Below are 16,178 nucleotides of genomic sequence, written 5' to 3'. Positions count from 1 at the left end.
CACAAATTTTATCAGTCAACTTGACCTGATAGTGTATCGTATGTTGCAATAGATTTGGGATGGAATTTTTTAAAGAAGGATCACGATAATGACCTAGTAGATCTCCAACCTGCCCAACTCGTAGAGAATTTTGAAAGCATGAGGATAGTGAAGAACAACCTACATAAGTTTGGATCTTTGATAGTTTTTCTTTTCTTTTATGTGTAAAACATGTTTGCTACCATTGGTGATTTTGTCTAGAATAAGGTAATACATTTATCTAGTAGATTAATGAGTTCATTAGTTAGATTGGTGATAATTTTAAAACTATTATGATGGTTACTTTAAAGAGTTCAAGAGGAAAATGAAGAATTGGTCTAGGATACCACAATCTCTAATAGAAAAATATTATGATGATATTGTTGGATGAGAGGGTGAGGGGTGTGAATTAGGTTCTTAAACTTTTAATTTCAAAACCAATTTCATAAATTCACACGTAATTCATCCCATACAATAGATCCACCATTAAAATTGTAATGCTAAAACATAAATGAAATACATCACATCCATAAAAAGTTCAACACATAACACAATGGTTTGGTTACCTAGAAACACTTCAAGATGAAGGTAAAATTGGGGTGGGGATGAAACCCAGAAATCTTCACTGTTGCAACAATAAAGTTAACCTATTAGGGTTACAATATTTGATCATAAGATATGATCTACCCTATGAGGGTTCCACCCTATTAAAAGGTTAAGAGGCTATTAGGGTTCACCTTGTTAAAGGATTTTATACTAACAATGAAGTAAGGAGTCTGTTAGGAGGTCTACATAGGTCTATTAAGACCACTTTATTGAGAGATTTACCCTATCTCACAATTAAAAATAACTAATTCAGTACCTAACCCTCCATTTTCTTTGTATGCTAATCTTGGGTCTCCTCTTTGTTGTATCTCTAATATGATCTACTAATTTGATAACTTTATTTTGTCCTTCATTGCTCTAATTGCTCTCTCTAATTTTCTTTTAAAAATTTTCTTCACTCTATCTTGCTCTGACAAATTAATTCTAGGGTTAGAATCCTCCTTAAATAGATGTTTAGTGAAGGATCTAGATCTTGATCAATGACTTACCCTTCTTCATCTTTTTCCCTTTCTATCCCATTTTCTAATTTATTGAATTGCATGCCTTTGGATCATTACCTTCTGAAAAGACCCGTGAACATCTTCTTAGCTAGCTCTACAAATATTAAATATCACAAAAAAGTCAGCCAAACTTCTGAAATAATGTGTGAACATCTTCTTAGCTAGCTCTACAAATATTAAATATCATAGAAAAGTTAGCCAAGATGGTTTACATACATGTTTGTGCCATTACAAACTTATATGTTAAAACTAAACTACTTGACACTTGAATGCTCTGATGCATAGTCATGTATACTTGTTCATGCTACGACTTGACTTCTATGTACCCACTTTCTTAGCACTTAATAACTTGTCAACATGCTTGGTCTCAACTATATTTGTTGACACATACATCTGCTCGGTCACTATTAAATACTTAAAAATCACTATCTTGCTTGGTATAAGAATTGTATGCTCAACCTTTACTAAATACCTTGGTTACAATGATGTCATTGTAATTTTCCTAGTAAATGACTAAGAGTTTGGACATTAATCAACAACATAGGGTTAGAGATCAATAGATAAATGTTTCTTGGGTAAACATTGATTTTACCTATACCTAATCTTTGTATCTTTAGTCGTGAGCTCGACTAACCTCTTTTGACTAAATATCAATTCATTATAAGAGGATTAGCTTAAAATTGTGTTCTTTCCCAATGTAATAGCTCTAATGAGCATGTAGAATCTTTTGTAAACAAATCTATTTTAAATATAATGAATTAATTGTTTGCAAAATTATTTTGAGCTATGTGACTATTGTAGAAAGCTTAGTTTGTCTATGTGCAAGATCTTACGAGGCTTTTTCTAATACTTTATGCTCCATTCTTCTTTTAGGCCATTGTAATAATTTGTCATTGGTTTTTATGTCTTTTGCTTAAATTTTATCAACTAAATATACTAGTTGATCCAAAATTGTATTGTAATTATTCAAATCTCTGAATTCAAATGCATCTATAAAATTATCTTTAACAATATGTAATACCTACCTTCTCTTTTGATCTCTTCTTAGCTATTCTTGTTTTTCCTTACAACTCAACAAGGTTTGTAGCTCTTGCATTTTCTCTAGTATAAGATTGTTCAAATCTTACATAGGTAATGTATTTACCTTGTTAAGGCTTAGTGACTCATCATCTTCCTCACCTGAATGAGTCACATCTTGAGATTGTGAAGGTGTATCACTTGGTAGTGATAATTACAACTATTTTCCCTTTTAACTCAATCTCAATTTGGGTGATTCCATAATAATGGGTTCCACTTTTTGATCAATTCTGACACTGAAATCAATATTTTTGCAACAAACATCATGTTCAAGTGACTATATCTCCAAAACTATAAATAATTTCAAGATGACATAAACTAGTGATTTTGAGAAGTTTGTTCCTACTTTGTAACCATATTTTTTAATTTAAAAAAAAAAAAAATTTATGTCAATTTTTTTTATCTCCTCTGAAAAGTGGTACATAATAAAATTCAATATTTTAAGGAGTGATAGTCCGTTTGACACACACAAATTTTTTCTAGAAATGATAATGAAGTAATTCTTTTAGTGTTAGATTTGTAACATAAATATCCAGAGGATGCATTTGGTTTGATTTATTTTGGTTGAATAATGTATAGTTTATGAAGTTTTGAAGTGACATGAACTGTAATTCAAACATACGTTCCATTTGACACAGATAATTTGAAGTCAATTTATCATAAACCTTTTTTTTTTTTTTTGAATAGAAAGGTATCTCAATAAGATAGTTACTACATATTTTTCAAAATAAATTTGACCTAATTTACTAATTTTCCCAAGGTGTCAAAGTCAGTTGATGTTCAATCGGTAATGAACCTTTAATGAGTTAAACTCATATTTGAAAGTCTTAATGATTAAAATATGTATTACAATTATAGTCATTCGAAAGCTTGCTCTAAGTAGCACATTTTGACATTTTTTATTTTATAGTAGGAGATCATTCCCTTGTAATTATGGAAGTCAAAAGAGCAAAAAAAAAAAAAAAAGGTTAAATTTTTTCTAATTTTGTGTGTTCGTGCGAACATGACATTCACACAAACATACCCTCCAAAACTTTGCGGCCGCTAGAAAAATTTACGTGTATGTTTGAGCGAACATGTCTATAGTCAACGTGTTCATGCAAATAGTCTTAAAAACTCAAAAAAGTTGGCATTTGTAAAGCTATTTTCCATCAACTTGACCGGTAGTGGATTGTCTGTCTTTGCCATGAATTTCATTCACAAAATCAAAGGCATCAATGTGGTAAAAAATTGTACATCTAAATTATTTATTTATTTCTTTCATTAGTGAACTTGTTTAACAGATACATTGAAGTTAAATTAAAAATTATTAACACATTAATGATGTTAAGAAATGTATATTCTTATTTTGTTACTAATGGTCTCCTTGCAGCATGTGGCAATCATGGGATGAAGACATGATCATAACAAACTACTAATGTTTGCTTTGTAGGACATTGTTGAAGACCATTGTGTGTTTGTCAAAACCATGTGTGTGGATTTATTAGATTAAATAACACTTCATTTGGTGCTTAAAATGAACTTTTTATTTTTTGTCTGCCATGTCTACAGTTTTTAAATCCCTAAGAGTTGCATTGGATGTATCCTCTCTCCTCGCCATTCGTGAATCTTGGGTGTAAGATAAATCTATGTAACTTCTATAGGAGGCCTGCCTGGGACCAAGATACTCGATATTGGATATGCTAGGGGATGACCTCAGAGCGGTAATGGGCCAAAAGCTAGGTCAACATTCTAGTCGTTATATAAAACTCGATTATGGTGAAAGTCATGTCGATGGTATTGTTGAGTGATAGCTCTCCTCTAGTACCCTTATGGTGCATCAAACCTCAGTTCTCGGGGCTGGGAGACCTTCTGAGGAAGTTTATCACTCACTTGCTAAATGGAATGCCCATACTAAAAGCCATATTTTAGTGGCCAAAATCCTTTCTATCCACTGGTTCAAGGGGTCACCCATGCCCGTGAAGACATCCTACATTCTCACAGTCCTTAGTAGAGACAACAGTCCCTTGGGAAGTCATGCCCCTTGAGACACAGATCTTGGTAGCCTCAAGAAGTGAGTGCACTGTAAGGGGGAGCTTGTGGTGCCAAGGTCCTAAGTTGTCTACTTTGGATACACATTGTTGAACTTTGGTTCAAGTAGAAATTCAATTGATATAGTCCTAAAGCCTAGGTTATGGTGTGATTGTTCACTTTTAGCAATAGCTATTCTTGTCTTAATGTGTCTTGTGTGTGTGTAAAACATAATCAAGATAAAAGCCAACATTCAAATTTACACCTTGGAAACTTGCAAAACCTTGTCAAAACATCAAACATTGTCAAAACCTTGTCAAGATTTCACCTAGGTTCAAAAAAACTTACATATACCTCTATCATTAGCATAATCATATTCTTAAATGTCATTTTAGACTTACCCTAGTGGTATATACCCCTCATATTACATTGTTCAAACCCTAGAATCATTTTCACTATCAAACCCTATCAAATTGTCCATCAACCAACTTGTCTTCTTGATCACCTATCCTCATTTTGAATAGCCTAAATGTCATTATCAACCCTAGGAAACCATCCCTTGCATAGTCCACTTTGCGTACACCTACCTTTAGCATCCTTACCAAGTCTAAAACATAACACTAACTTTGTTTTTGCATACCTTCAAAATGACACCTTGCATTTGCACTTGCATAACATCCCTAAACACTTAAAAATCACAAAAACACTCATATCTTGCATACCCACATCTTAATTATCAAGTTTTGACCTCTTTTACCAACTGCACACTTCATGGGCATAGTTGGTAGTTTCAGGGCGTAGTTGGTAGTTTTAGGGTGCACTTGGTAATTAGGTGTTTCATTCTAGGTTCTAGAACCCTAATCTGCACTTCCACACCTTGCATTGCATCCCAAGACCTTAGAAAACACTCTAAATCACTCAAAACACTCAAAATTTTCATTTTAGGCACCCTGCAACCCTATATTACCAATTGCAACCCTTTTTTATCAACTGCACACTTCAAGTGCATAGTTGGTAGTCTAGGTGTGCACTTGGGAGGCATAAAGGTCATTTAGGTTTCCCTCCACTGCATCTGCATTTTGAGGTATCATGCCAGCACTCACTAGGACACAACCTTTGGAGTTGTCAAATGCAATAATGGAACCTATAAGGTCTCATCAAGAATCAACCATCAAAATCCTCCAAGGTGCATTTGAACACATCAATGTTAATCCCTTGTTTGACGAGATACCACCAATTCCTAAATATCCCAAAATTACGTTAAGACTTGATTTTAGGACTCACATCATTTGGAGCTACATCATTTGGAGAAGAAAGAAGGATATGACAGCTACAAACGAAAGAGGCGATTTCTAACATTATGTTTGCTTCTTTTGATAGCTGATGCCATTTTCTTTTATGCAGCAATTTATTCTTGAAAAAATAGACTGATATGTTTCCATAAAATGAAAAACAATTTATTTTTTAGGAGAAACATTCTAGTATTCATACCATGTTATTTGTCTGTGATTCAATGATGGCTTAAGAAGGATTTGGTGCTTTTCCACTTGTAAATAATGTGACTCATAGATTTTAGTCATATAATGAAGAATATTTATGCTTTGTTGTAGATGACTGCATTCTATTGATTTCTGTCAAACAATTTAAAAGTACCAACAGCGACAGACAAATTTGTACAGTGATTTTTTTATTATTGCGCAAAATTTATCTTGAGGCAAGGGATAAATTTTTATTTTATTTTATTTTATAATGGGAAAAAAGAAAGGAAGGCAAAAAAAATATGCAAGGAAAAGATCTGATGAAGTAGAACAAAGAAATATTCAGAAGACTGTGGCATGTTATCATTGAATTAAACAAGGTGAAGGAAATGTTGAAGAAGGCTCAATAGAAGCAAAAGTAGTGCATATGGGAGAGAGGTCAGGAACACTCCCTATGAAATCTCAAACAATGAATGTTGAAAAAGGTTCAAATAATAGAAGTCGAAGAAGGGTTAGAATCTTTCCCTGTTGAATCTCAAACAATGGATGTTGGAGAAGGCTCAAGATCGGTCCCTGTAGAAATTCTAGTAACAAAAATTAGAGAAGGGTCAGGATCAGGTAGAGGAACTGGTATGGATGAACTCTTAAATATTGTCCAATCTATAAAGTATGGTATTTCCCATAAGAATTTAGATCATTTAATTAAAATGGATATAGATAAATTGAAAAAACTTGTAGCTAGTGTTCAACCATTAAATTTGTCCAAGAAAAGGTCAATGAAGAAGAAGATAAGAGAAATTATGACTTAATTTGATAACACAGAAACACTTAAACAAGCCCAGTTGCTTTCACTTTTGCTTACACAAAAAAATTTGCAAGAGGCATTGAAATTGTTAGTTGTAAACACAACATCAAAGAAGAGAAGATTTTCTAGCATGCAAACTAATTTGATTGAAAATGTTAAACAAGGTTTAAGAAACATAGGAAAACACTCTCGAACTAAAGATAAGTCTGTGGCAAGAAAAGTGATGTTGATGTTTGTTGTAAGTAAAAATATGTCTCAAAATAGAAAAATATCTTCATTTTCATCTGAAATGGGTTTTAGTAGGAAAACAATGAGACAATATGTTAAGAGAATATTATTTGTGGATGACAGTAGTATGAAGGGCAACTGGGCAATCATGTGTAGAGCACCTTGTTCTGATAGAATTGAAGAGTTATTAAAAATTTTAGTCATATCATTTTGGATTGATAACACTCATCCTTCATCAAATGGTAGAGATGTTATCAGGCATAAGATTGCACTTGGTCAATATGAACATCATACAAAACATTGGTTGGACACAACACAACATGAGTTATATGTGTCATTTTGTAATGAACATCCTAATGTAAAAGTTGGGCAAACATTGTTTGAAAAATTGAAGCCATACTTTGTGAGGTCAAACAAAGTGTTTGAAACTTGTTGTTGTCATCATCATATTGAGTTTGATCTCCACTATTAGGTATTTTGAAAGTTTATAGAAGACATATATGGTTTTCATGCTGGTCCTCCTAGTAGGAGAAGTGAGTTTATATCATCCATATTGTGACAACATAGATGATCCAACTGGTAAAATAAATTGCATCAAAGGATTATGTGAAACATGTGGTGAATTGGCTCTATTTCCTTTGAAAACTAAAAATATTGATGTAACAAAAATATTGAATTGCAAAAGTTACAAGTATGTCAAGAATGAAACAAAGTTGGGGAAAGAAACAAAAGGGTTGGAATATGTTGAGAGGAATTGTCTGTTCTAACATTTATGGATAGATTTAAGAAATTGATTCAACCTTATATTTGTCATGCATTTTTTGCAAAGTGGCAAGCACAACAGTTTCAAACTTTGAGAGATAATTTTCCACTTGGAACAATTGCATGAGTTGTTGATTTTGCAGAGAACTATTCATTTGTTCATCAGAAAGAAATTCAATCAGATTATTACTTTAAAAAGTAGGTCACTATTATGGTACATGTTTTTTTATAGACATACACAGTTAGATTTGGATGGTGTTCAGAGTATAGTTCAAGCACGAGTAATTATAAAGGAATATCATTTCTATATAAGTGATGATAAAGAACATGACATTCACTATATAGAACATTGCTCCAATACATTCTTTTCTTATTTGAAAGAAAGAAACATAAATGTTTGGTTTGATGGATGTGCTGCACAGTTTAAATCATCTAGACCATTTTATGCATTGTGTAGATATCATCGCAATGAGAATATAAAACACATATGGAATTTTTTTGAGAGTGTCCATGGAAAAGGTGAACATGATGGCATTGGAGCTTGCATCAAACGTGCTTTATGAAAGTATCAAATGAATTATCAAGGAGTTCATGTAAATGATGCACATGATGTTGTTGAATGGTGTAAGACTCATTTTTCATTAGATGAGGTCGGGACATCATCAACAATGAGTCAACATGCACCATATAAAGTCTTCTGGGAGATAACAGGTATGGATGTGTACATCTGTTTAACTTTTATGCAATTAAATTATAAAATTTTATTGTTAAGTTTTATTTTTGAATTTTTTGAAGTTTAAATTTAATTTTTCTATATTTACAATTTAACGAACTTTCAGGTGTTAATAGAAAAAACATGCATGGTTGCAAGAGGATAGAAAAGACACGTTCCTTACATTTAGTCATGAGTACAGATAATTGCAATTGGACATTGAAGACAAGAGAATACTCATGTTTTTGTGATAGTTGCATTGATGAAAACTATGAAGAATGCATCAATTAGAAACATGGATATACAGGTGCATGGATTTTAGTACCACTTGAAGTTACAGATACATTTGATAAAGAAGATGAAAATTTTGATGATATTACATTGATTTCTGATGATTATAATCATATCTCTGGATTGGTAAAAGTGGGTGAGTATCATAAAAATTAATCTCAACTTTTTATTTAATTATCAATTTCAACTATCTTATATATATTGTACACATGCATTCATGTATACTTATTATGCAAGAGATGTCTTTGCAGTGATTGTTGAGCCTGGAAATCATGAAGGTGTCAGTTATTATTTATTGCGATGTACTGCAGAGAGGACAAAGTTATATGACCCTGAAGAAAGTGATGGAATGTTGTTCCCCATAGGTAAATTATACATATACATGTACATGCAAATATATATATATATATATATATATATATATATATATATATATATATATATATATATATATATATATATATATATATATATATATATATATAGGTAACTTCATATCCGTCAAATTTTAAAACACTTAAATTTGTGGTACAGGTTCTATTGTGATAGAGGGAACATATTTGAAGCAAGACAAAATAGTCCAACATGGAATACACTTTGTTGATTATCAACCTGACAACAAGGTTTTATAATACAGCCACCTGGTCATTGCTACAGGGCTTTGTCTGCATCCAGTCAAACTTAAGTGTGTACGTCACAAGTGGAGACTAGATAGTGAAGATCATGAAAAAATATTGCATGTTATAAGTGTACATAATGGTTGATTAGACCTTTGAGATTTATTTTATAATAATCTAAATATCAACTTTGGTGAAATGTGTTTCAATTGTACTACGGTGAAATTGTGAATATCAACTTTGGTGAAACTGTGTTTTTAATCTGAATATGTAAGTCTCAGTTATCATTACTTTATTTTAAAACTATAATATTAATTGTACTATGGATGAATTTAATAATTTAACAACTTGATATAGATAGGCTAGAAGTTAGTTTGAACTTACACAATTTCATTATCTATGTTACAATTCTTAAATATCAACTTCTTTTCAAACTATTGAATTTCATCTTGAATTAAATGTGTTTAGATTAATTGTACGATCATAAGTTCTTAATTTTCATTAATTTATTAAAAAATAGATTGAATTTCATAAGTGATAAATTAAATTTATTTTTCTACTTAATTAGATTTAGGGTTAGGTTCAATTGTACTCATTGTTAAGAATGAAATTCAATTAGTTTTATAGTTATGGTTTAACAAGATTAGCATATAAAAAGTAAGAACTTGTTTTTAAAAAGAATAGTGTGAGACTACTTGGAATCCGATACCTGAAATAGCATCACTATAGAATTTCCTAGCTAAGAAAAGGGTTTCCCTTAATCATCTACGATTCTCCATACTCCACCTTAAAAAGTTCCAAGGAAACTCAAGTAGTTGCAAACAATAAATATGGTGATTTTGTATCATTGTAAAATAGAATGCATACTTTCTAAGCCCACGGAGGTCCTCCAAAAGTTATAATTAAAAACCATCCATTAAAGAAGATCCAAAACATTATTATTATGATAAGCTTCCACGAAAAACCACTTTAGAGTCAATTCGAAGAAATTCATTGGATGACTGAAAATTGAACTCTCGTTAAAAAAAAAGTATTTTCTAATTGTAGACCTTTATAAAACTAGTTTGAAAATGAAAAAAATTACTATTCTTAGTTAGGGTATGTAATCCTTTGATTTGACAATTTAAAATCAGTAGAGAACTTTCTATTCTGGTTAAAATCCTTTTCCATTTTTCAAGTAGTTTATTAATGTTGAGCTATTTACATAAAAAATGAGCCTACGCATTCATTAGGAAAAATTATTAGCTGAGGCTTTTGAGTGCATTATTTCCCTCACTTCCATCAAAATGTGAGGAAACTCATAAAAAATAGATACAACATAACTTAAATGTATCCCAAGTCTATGAAGAGAAACTTTTGCTCCACCAATACCAAAAAATAGAGAAAGTACTCTGACACCATTAGGATATAATGCTTTCAAGACTGATAAATGATATGCAACTATATCTGTTTGGAATGAATTACCCAAACAACGCAAGTGATCGGTTGGATAAGAAGTTCCACGAGTGTGATCTCTATCAAATCCTAATATAAGCTCTATCTCATGAAGCTCTAGAGGGACGAGGTCACCTAGCCCCACCCATACCAAATTCCACTCTTCACACTTTTGAAGTATATATTTTTGCACACTATCTTCCAGTTGCCCTCATGAATTTTGAATCATTACTCTCAGGTGATCAATAAGGACAGTGCCACATCATCTTGAGTCTATGGAATTCAATTTTGTCCTCTGATCCCATGAAGGCCAATACTTTTTTATTTGTAGAAGTGCTTCCTGAATAGTCATGGGAATTTCTCTTCTATTGGAAGGTTATGCACATACCCTCTTGCTGTTCTGGAAGCTGAAAAGAACATTGAGTCCACCAACTCTGGTTCAACACTATTAAATTGTTCGAATATTGTCTTCCAAATATCCTTCAATATAAAAGAATCATTCTCATAGTAGAAAAAAGGTGGCCCTTGCATGAACGCATTGATTTCCTTTGAACGCTGGCCAATAGGTTTCCCAAGAACTCCAAAACCAATTAGTTCCTTGGGACACAAATTAGGGACTACATCACATACTTTAAACATTGCTTGCTTGTCTTGCATACCCTCTATGTATTTTTCATACTTCACCACTTTCATTATCTATGTTACACTTTAAAACTTACACAAATTCATTATCTATGTTACAATTCTTAAATATCAACTTCTTTTCAAACTATTGAATTTCATCTTGAATTAAATGTGTTTTTAATTGTACGATCATAAGTTCTTAATTATCAAATTTAGTTTATTAAAAAACTATATAATTTAATAATTTAAATAAACTGTACCATGGATGAATTTAATAATTTAAATTCATTTATCATTTTTTTTTCAAACTAGATTGAATTTCATAAGTGAAAATTAAACATGTATTTTTAAAATTGTAAGATTATAAGTTCATAGTTATCATTTAGGTTAGTTTATTAAAAAACTATATATTTTAATGTTAGTTTATTACATCTACGGTCATGTACTCTTAAAGTTTAAATTAGTTTAAATTAATATTTTTTTTAATATTATATTTAGTAGAATTTCTCTAAAATAATGTATTGGCTTACCTAATTAACATAATTTTATCCACATAAAACTAATATTTATCTTTAGCGGGTTAGTAATTGATAATTTAAGAAATATGTATCTTTCTAACTTCCTACTAATTGATAATTGATATACATGTACACACGTCTCAAGATCATGTTCTATAGATATAACACAAAAAAATACACATATGTACACATATACACGTCTCAAGAATAAACATCTACAAATCTAATATATCTCTATGTATCTGAAATGCAAACTGTAAATCTCGAATAAATACACGTATGTAGAAAAATATAAAAAGTCATATATACGTACATGTGATGTTATCTAACTAATGAAATACTCAATAATCAAATAAATAGTGAAAGTACATGCATGTCATCAAGGAACTAAAATACACGTGTACATGTAAACTGGACCTCCAATATATAAATGCATCAAAAAACATATAAATTTGATCTACTACTAGAGGGACCCCTCGAGATGCATACAAACAGAACAACCCTCTAATCGAGTCTCCTATACATCCTCTCGCCAAGGTGCATCAACCAAGCCCTACAAATATATATAGATATATACATACATGTGTTAGAGTTCTATCTTTAAAACATATATATACATACATGCATCATGTACATGTACATTCAAATTAAATACAAACTTGCATATATATATATATATATAGATATATATCTAGTTTTCAAAATATTTAAATAACTTTAAACAAAGTATTTAAAACTCAAGTACCTGAGCACTACTAGGTGCCTCAATAGAATCATCTCTCTCATGTACATGATTCTCTAAACCAACAGTATGCGTAACCATGTGCTCAGCGACCTGTACCTACATGATTTATTACGAGTTAAAGATTAAATTATATATATATATATCTGAACTAAATTTTTCAATAAATGAACATATTTTTTAATTTCATATATATTTAAAATTAAAAATAAATTATATATGTACCTGGGTCTCTAGAGGTGGAGGATGATCAAAAGACTCTATTGTATCATCTACTGATGCACCTAAGCTATAAACTCCATGTCCAACTGCAAGTAAATCTTAGTGATGTGGAATGTGTAACTAGCTGGGTACATTTGGTGTAGAATCAGTGCTGCCAGGTCTGAACAATAGGTCCATGTATAATGAAATACCCAGGCTCGAACTAGTATCAATCTCAGACAGGCCTCGCAACTGCTCACCAAAATCATCAAGACCCTCAGTTGTGATATGGACATCTCCAACTCGTATGCTCAAGTCATCTGTAGAGTGTCATGAGTCTGGTGCCGAATGCTGTGAGCTACGAATAGGTGTATCATCTGTCACTAGTGTGGAAGCTTGTGTCTGTGGAACTATGTCAAGGCTCTGATGCTATCTAACAACATCCATCACCGAGTGTATTCGAATCCTCTGTGTATCAGAAATATAGCTAATAAACTGCAACATATCCTCCAAAAATTATAGTGCCATATGCATATGTGTCTACTGTCCTAAAAGACCATGAATATTGCTTGGAAGTGGTAGCCCAGTAGCTCTATATGCATCATCAAAGGAGGCACCTAAAGTGCTACTAGATGCTTATGAAGATGGTCAACCAAGTGGACAAGGATGTCAACTATGAAGATAATGACCAATAGAATTTGATGTGATACTAGGCACCGCAGATGCAATGTGCCCAATAGTGTCAATTGCTTCCCTTTGGGAAGCAATGATGACTCTATCTGCAATAGGCACATGTGCAGAAGTCATAGGAGGCATCCTCGGTCCAAATAACTATCTTAGATCTGTAGGTGGCAGACGATCTACATTGTGGTACTGGTCTTGATCTGCAATTCGACCATGCCCTTGTTTGCAATAATCAGGAATATCCAAGTAGTTGATGTTGAGCCCTATATGGAACTCAGCGTACATTTGATGTGCAAAACAAAGGGGTATCTGGTCATTATTAGGATAATGACCATATGCAGCTAAAAATTGTGGATAGATCATGCTAGCAATAATACGGTCTCTGCATTGTGTGACTCTGTAGCCTCTAACCCTACCTTGTGTTCCCTCATAAGCTAGAAAGAGCTCTCTCTAGATGATGTCTTTGGGGGCTACCCTCTTAACATCATCGAATGATACATTTCTTGAAACCTTAGCCCTTAGCTCCCTAGATATGGAAGCTAATATGGCATGAGTAAATGAATGGTGAGCTCTAAGCCTAGTTGTCAAATCCTGTAAACTCCTACATATCATAGTACATATGTCTCTATAAAGACCATCATCAGAGGTCAATATTGAGTGCTAGAGTCTAGCAACGTTCTGCTCTAAAAATGCAAATAAAGCATTGATATTGATGCATGGAGGTGGTGCAGCAGGACCTCTAGTAGGAGATGTAAGTGCAGCCTGACCTGGAACAGGAGCCGCACTAGGAGTCACGGCAGGACCTACACCATCAAGAGCCGCACGAGGAGCCGAAACATGAGTTGCACAATGAGCCCTATGTCAAGGTACATGACGAGCCCCACCAGAAGCTACAACATGAGCTGCATAAGGAGCTACATCAGGAACTGTATCAGGCATTGCAACAAGAACTGCATCAACCTGTGTCGCAGCAGGAACTACATCAGGTGCCACACCAAGACTCGCATCAAGGTGATCGTGTGAAGCCATATCCGTAGAAATGTATGAAGAGCTAAACTACCTACTATACACAAAAAATTTTATACACATGTAATTGAACATACATCAAACATCATGGACCTAGATAATCGGTAACACATCCAGACCTAGATTAATTTGCATATAAGTATAAGATAACTTTAAAATTGAGAGTTTGGTTATGGTTAGAGTTAATTTATTGTTCTAGGATTTTAGTATACTTTTGGGGGTATTATTAGAGAATTCAATTAAAGGATAATAAATTATTTATATTACTCTTAAATGATAATGTTTCAAGTTGGGTTACATATATATCATTTAAAACAAGGGTGAATATGTCATGTCCCCTATTCAAATAATTAAAAAAAATAAACTTTGTTAAGGCAGGCAGGCTCCAAAAAGGTGAAATTTCGGAAAAAAGGGTTAATCTTTGGAAACCAATGGACTAATAAATAAAAATTATTATTAAATTATATTTTATTAACCCCTCTTGGACGTGAGTTAGGGTTATGCCCTCTTTAAAAGGGGTTTGGAGGCATTTTGGGCTCATTCTACATCTTGATTCTTGATAATTTTCTTGTTGTTCTTCAGAGGCTGCCAAACCTGTGGAGAAGGAGACCCAAGAACGGGAGTTTGAAGCCATTCCATGTGCATGCTCATACAGAGTTTGCCCTTGTGCTGAATAGTGTCGATTTGGGTGTTTTCGGGGTTGTTTTTGGTTTGAATTTGGGTTTTCAATCTTTGTAATATTGGTTGTTTGATTTTAAAGTTCTGATTTGAGGCTGGAAATATCATAAAAAATTAGTAAAGGGACATTACAGTGGTATCAGAGCCGTGATCTTGCCAGCCTAAGGGTTTGTAGAAGTTGCATGTCAGTTTTAACAACTACCCAGATCTTGCATGTCAAGTTTTGATAACTACCCAGATCTTGCATGTCATATTTTATGATTGCATGCAACTAAGTGAAAGAGAAAAAAGATATTTGCACCGAGAAAAGAATAAAGAAATTTTGATCAAAGCCCCAGTTGAAAGAAAAAGTACAAAATCCAAGGAAGAAAAAGGTATGGCTGATCCAGATGAGATGGCAAAGAAATTCTTCCAAGACATCCAAAATACTCAGAAGCAAACAGTGGATGGTTTGGCAGAAACTATAGAGGTTTTGCGAATATTGACAAAAAAATTACAAGGAATTGCATCTATTAATGAGAAAGGGAGCACTTCAGAGGAGCCGAGAAATGGGAGATCCACACCATCTAAATCAACCAAATCTATTTTCTTGCCTGCAGATGAGCCACCAGTACCAAATCCAGCCATTAATCCAGTGGAAGAGGTTACAGGTAATTTGATTACATTAAGAGCTACTTACAATGGCTTAGATGATGACTTTCGTAGTTCAGTTCCTTTTAGAGAATATGTGGATATGATGAACGCTTTGATGCCCAAGAAAGAGAATAGGAGGGAGCATGACACAAGTGGAAGAGAGCTCAAAAATAAAATAAGCAAGTTTACAGTGCCTACTTTTGATGGAACAAATAAAATTTCAGCTAGAGCATGGCTACAAAAATTACAAACTTTCTTCACACTTAACCCCATGAAAGAGAGTGATGCTATTCAATTTGCAAGTCTACACTTGGAAGATGCAGCCTATGATTGGTGGTATCATGGAATGACTACTCAAGGTCACGATCAGGTAACTACATTTGAAGATTTCAGTCAAAGGGTGATAGATAGATTTGACCTCAAGGATGATGAAGAGTACTTTAAAGAATTGTCAAAGTTGAAGCAAACCAAATCAGTTAATGAGTATATAGAAGAATTTCAAAAAGTGGCTGTTATGGTACCTGATATGAGTGA

General features: G+C 32.9%; 1 pseudogene; it reads right to left on the bottom strand.

Annotated features, from left to right (window-relative positions):
- Nucleotides 1-14,336, bottom strand: part of LOC149578407 (sulfate transporter 3.1-like) — a 162,402-nt pseudogene extending 148,066 nt beyond the window's left edge.
- Nucleotides 14,337-16,178: the final 1,842 nt, after the last annotated feature.

This window comes from Cupressus sempervirens, chromosome 1 (assembly GCF_028749045.1).
Source record: "Cupressus sempervirens isolate cs-2001-9-10 chromosome 1, ASM2874904v1, whole genome shotgun sequence".
Taxonomy (NCBI): domain Eukaryota; kingdom Viridiplantae; phylum Streptophyta; class Pinopsida; order Cupressales; family Cupressaceae; genus Cupressus; species Cupressus sempervirens.
Note: the sequence above shows the minus strand (reverse complement) of the source record. Positions and strands in the feature narration are given on the sequence as shown.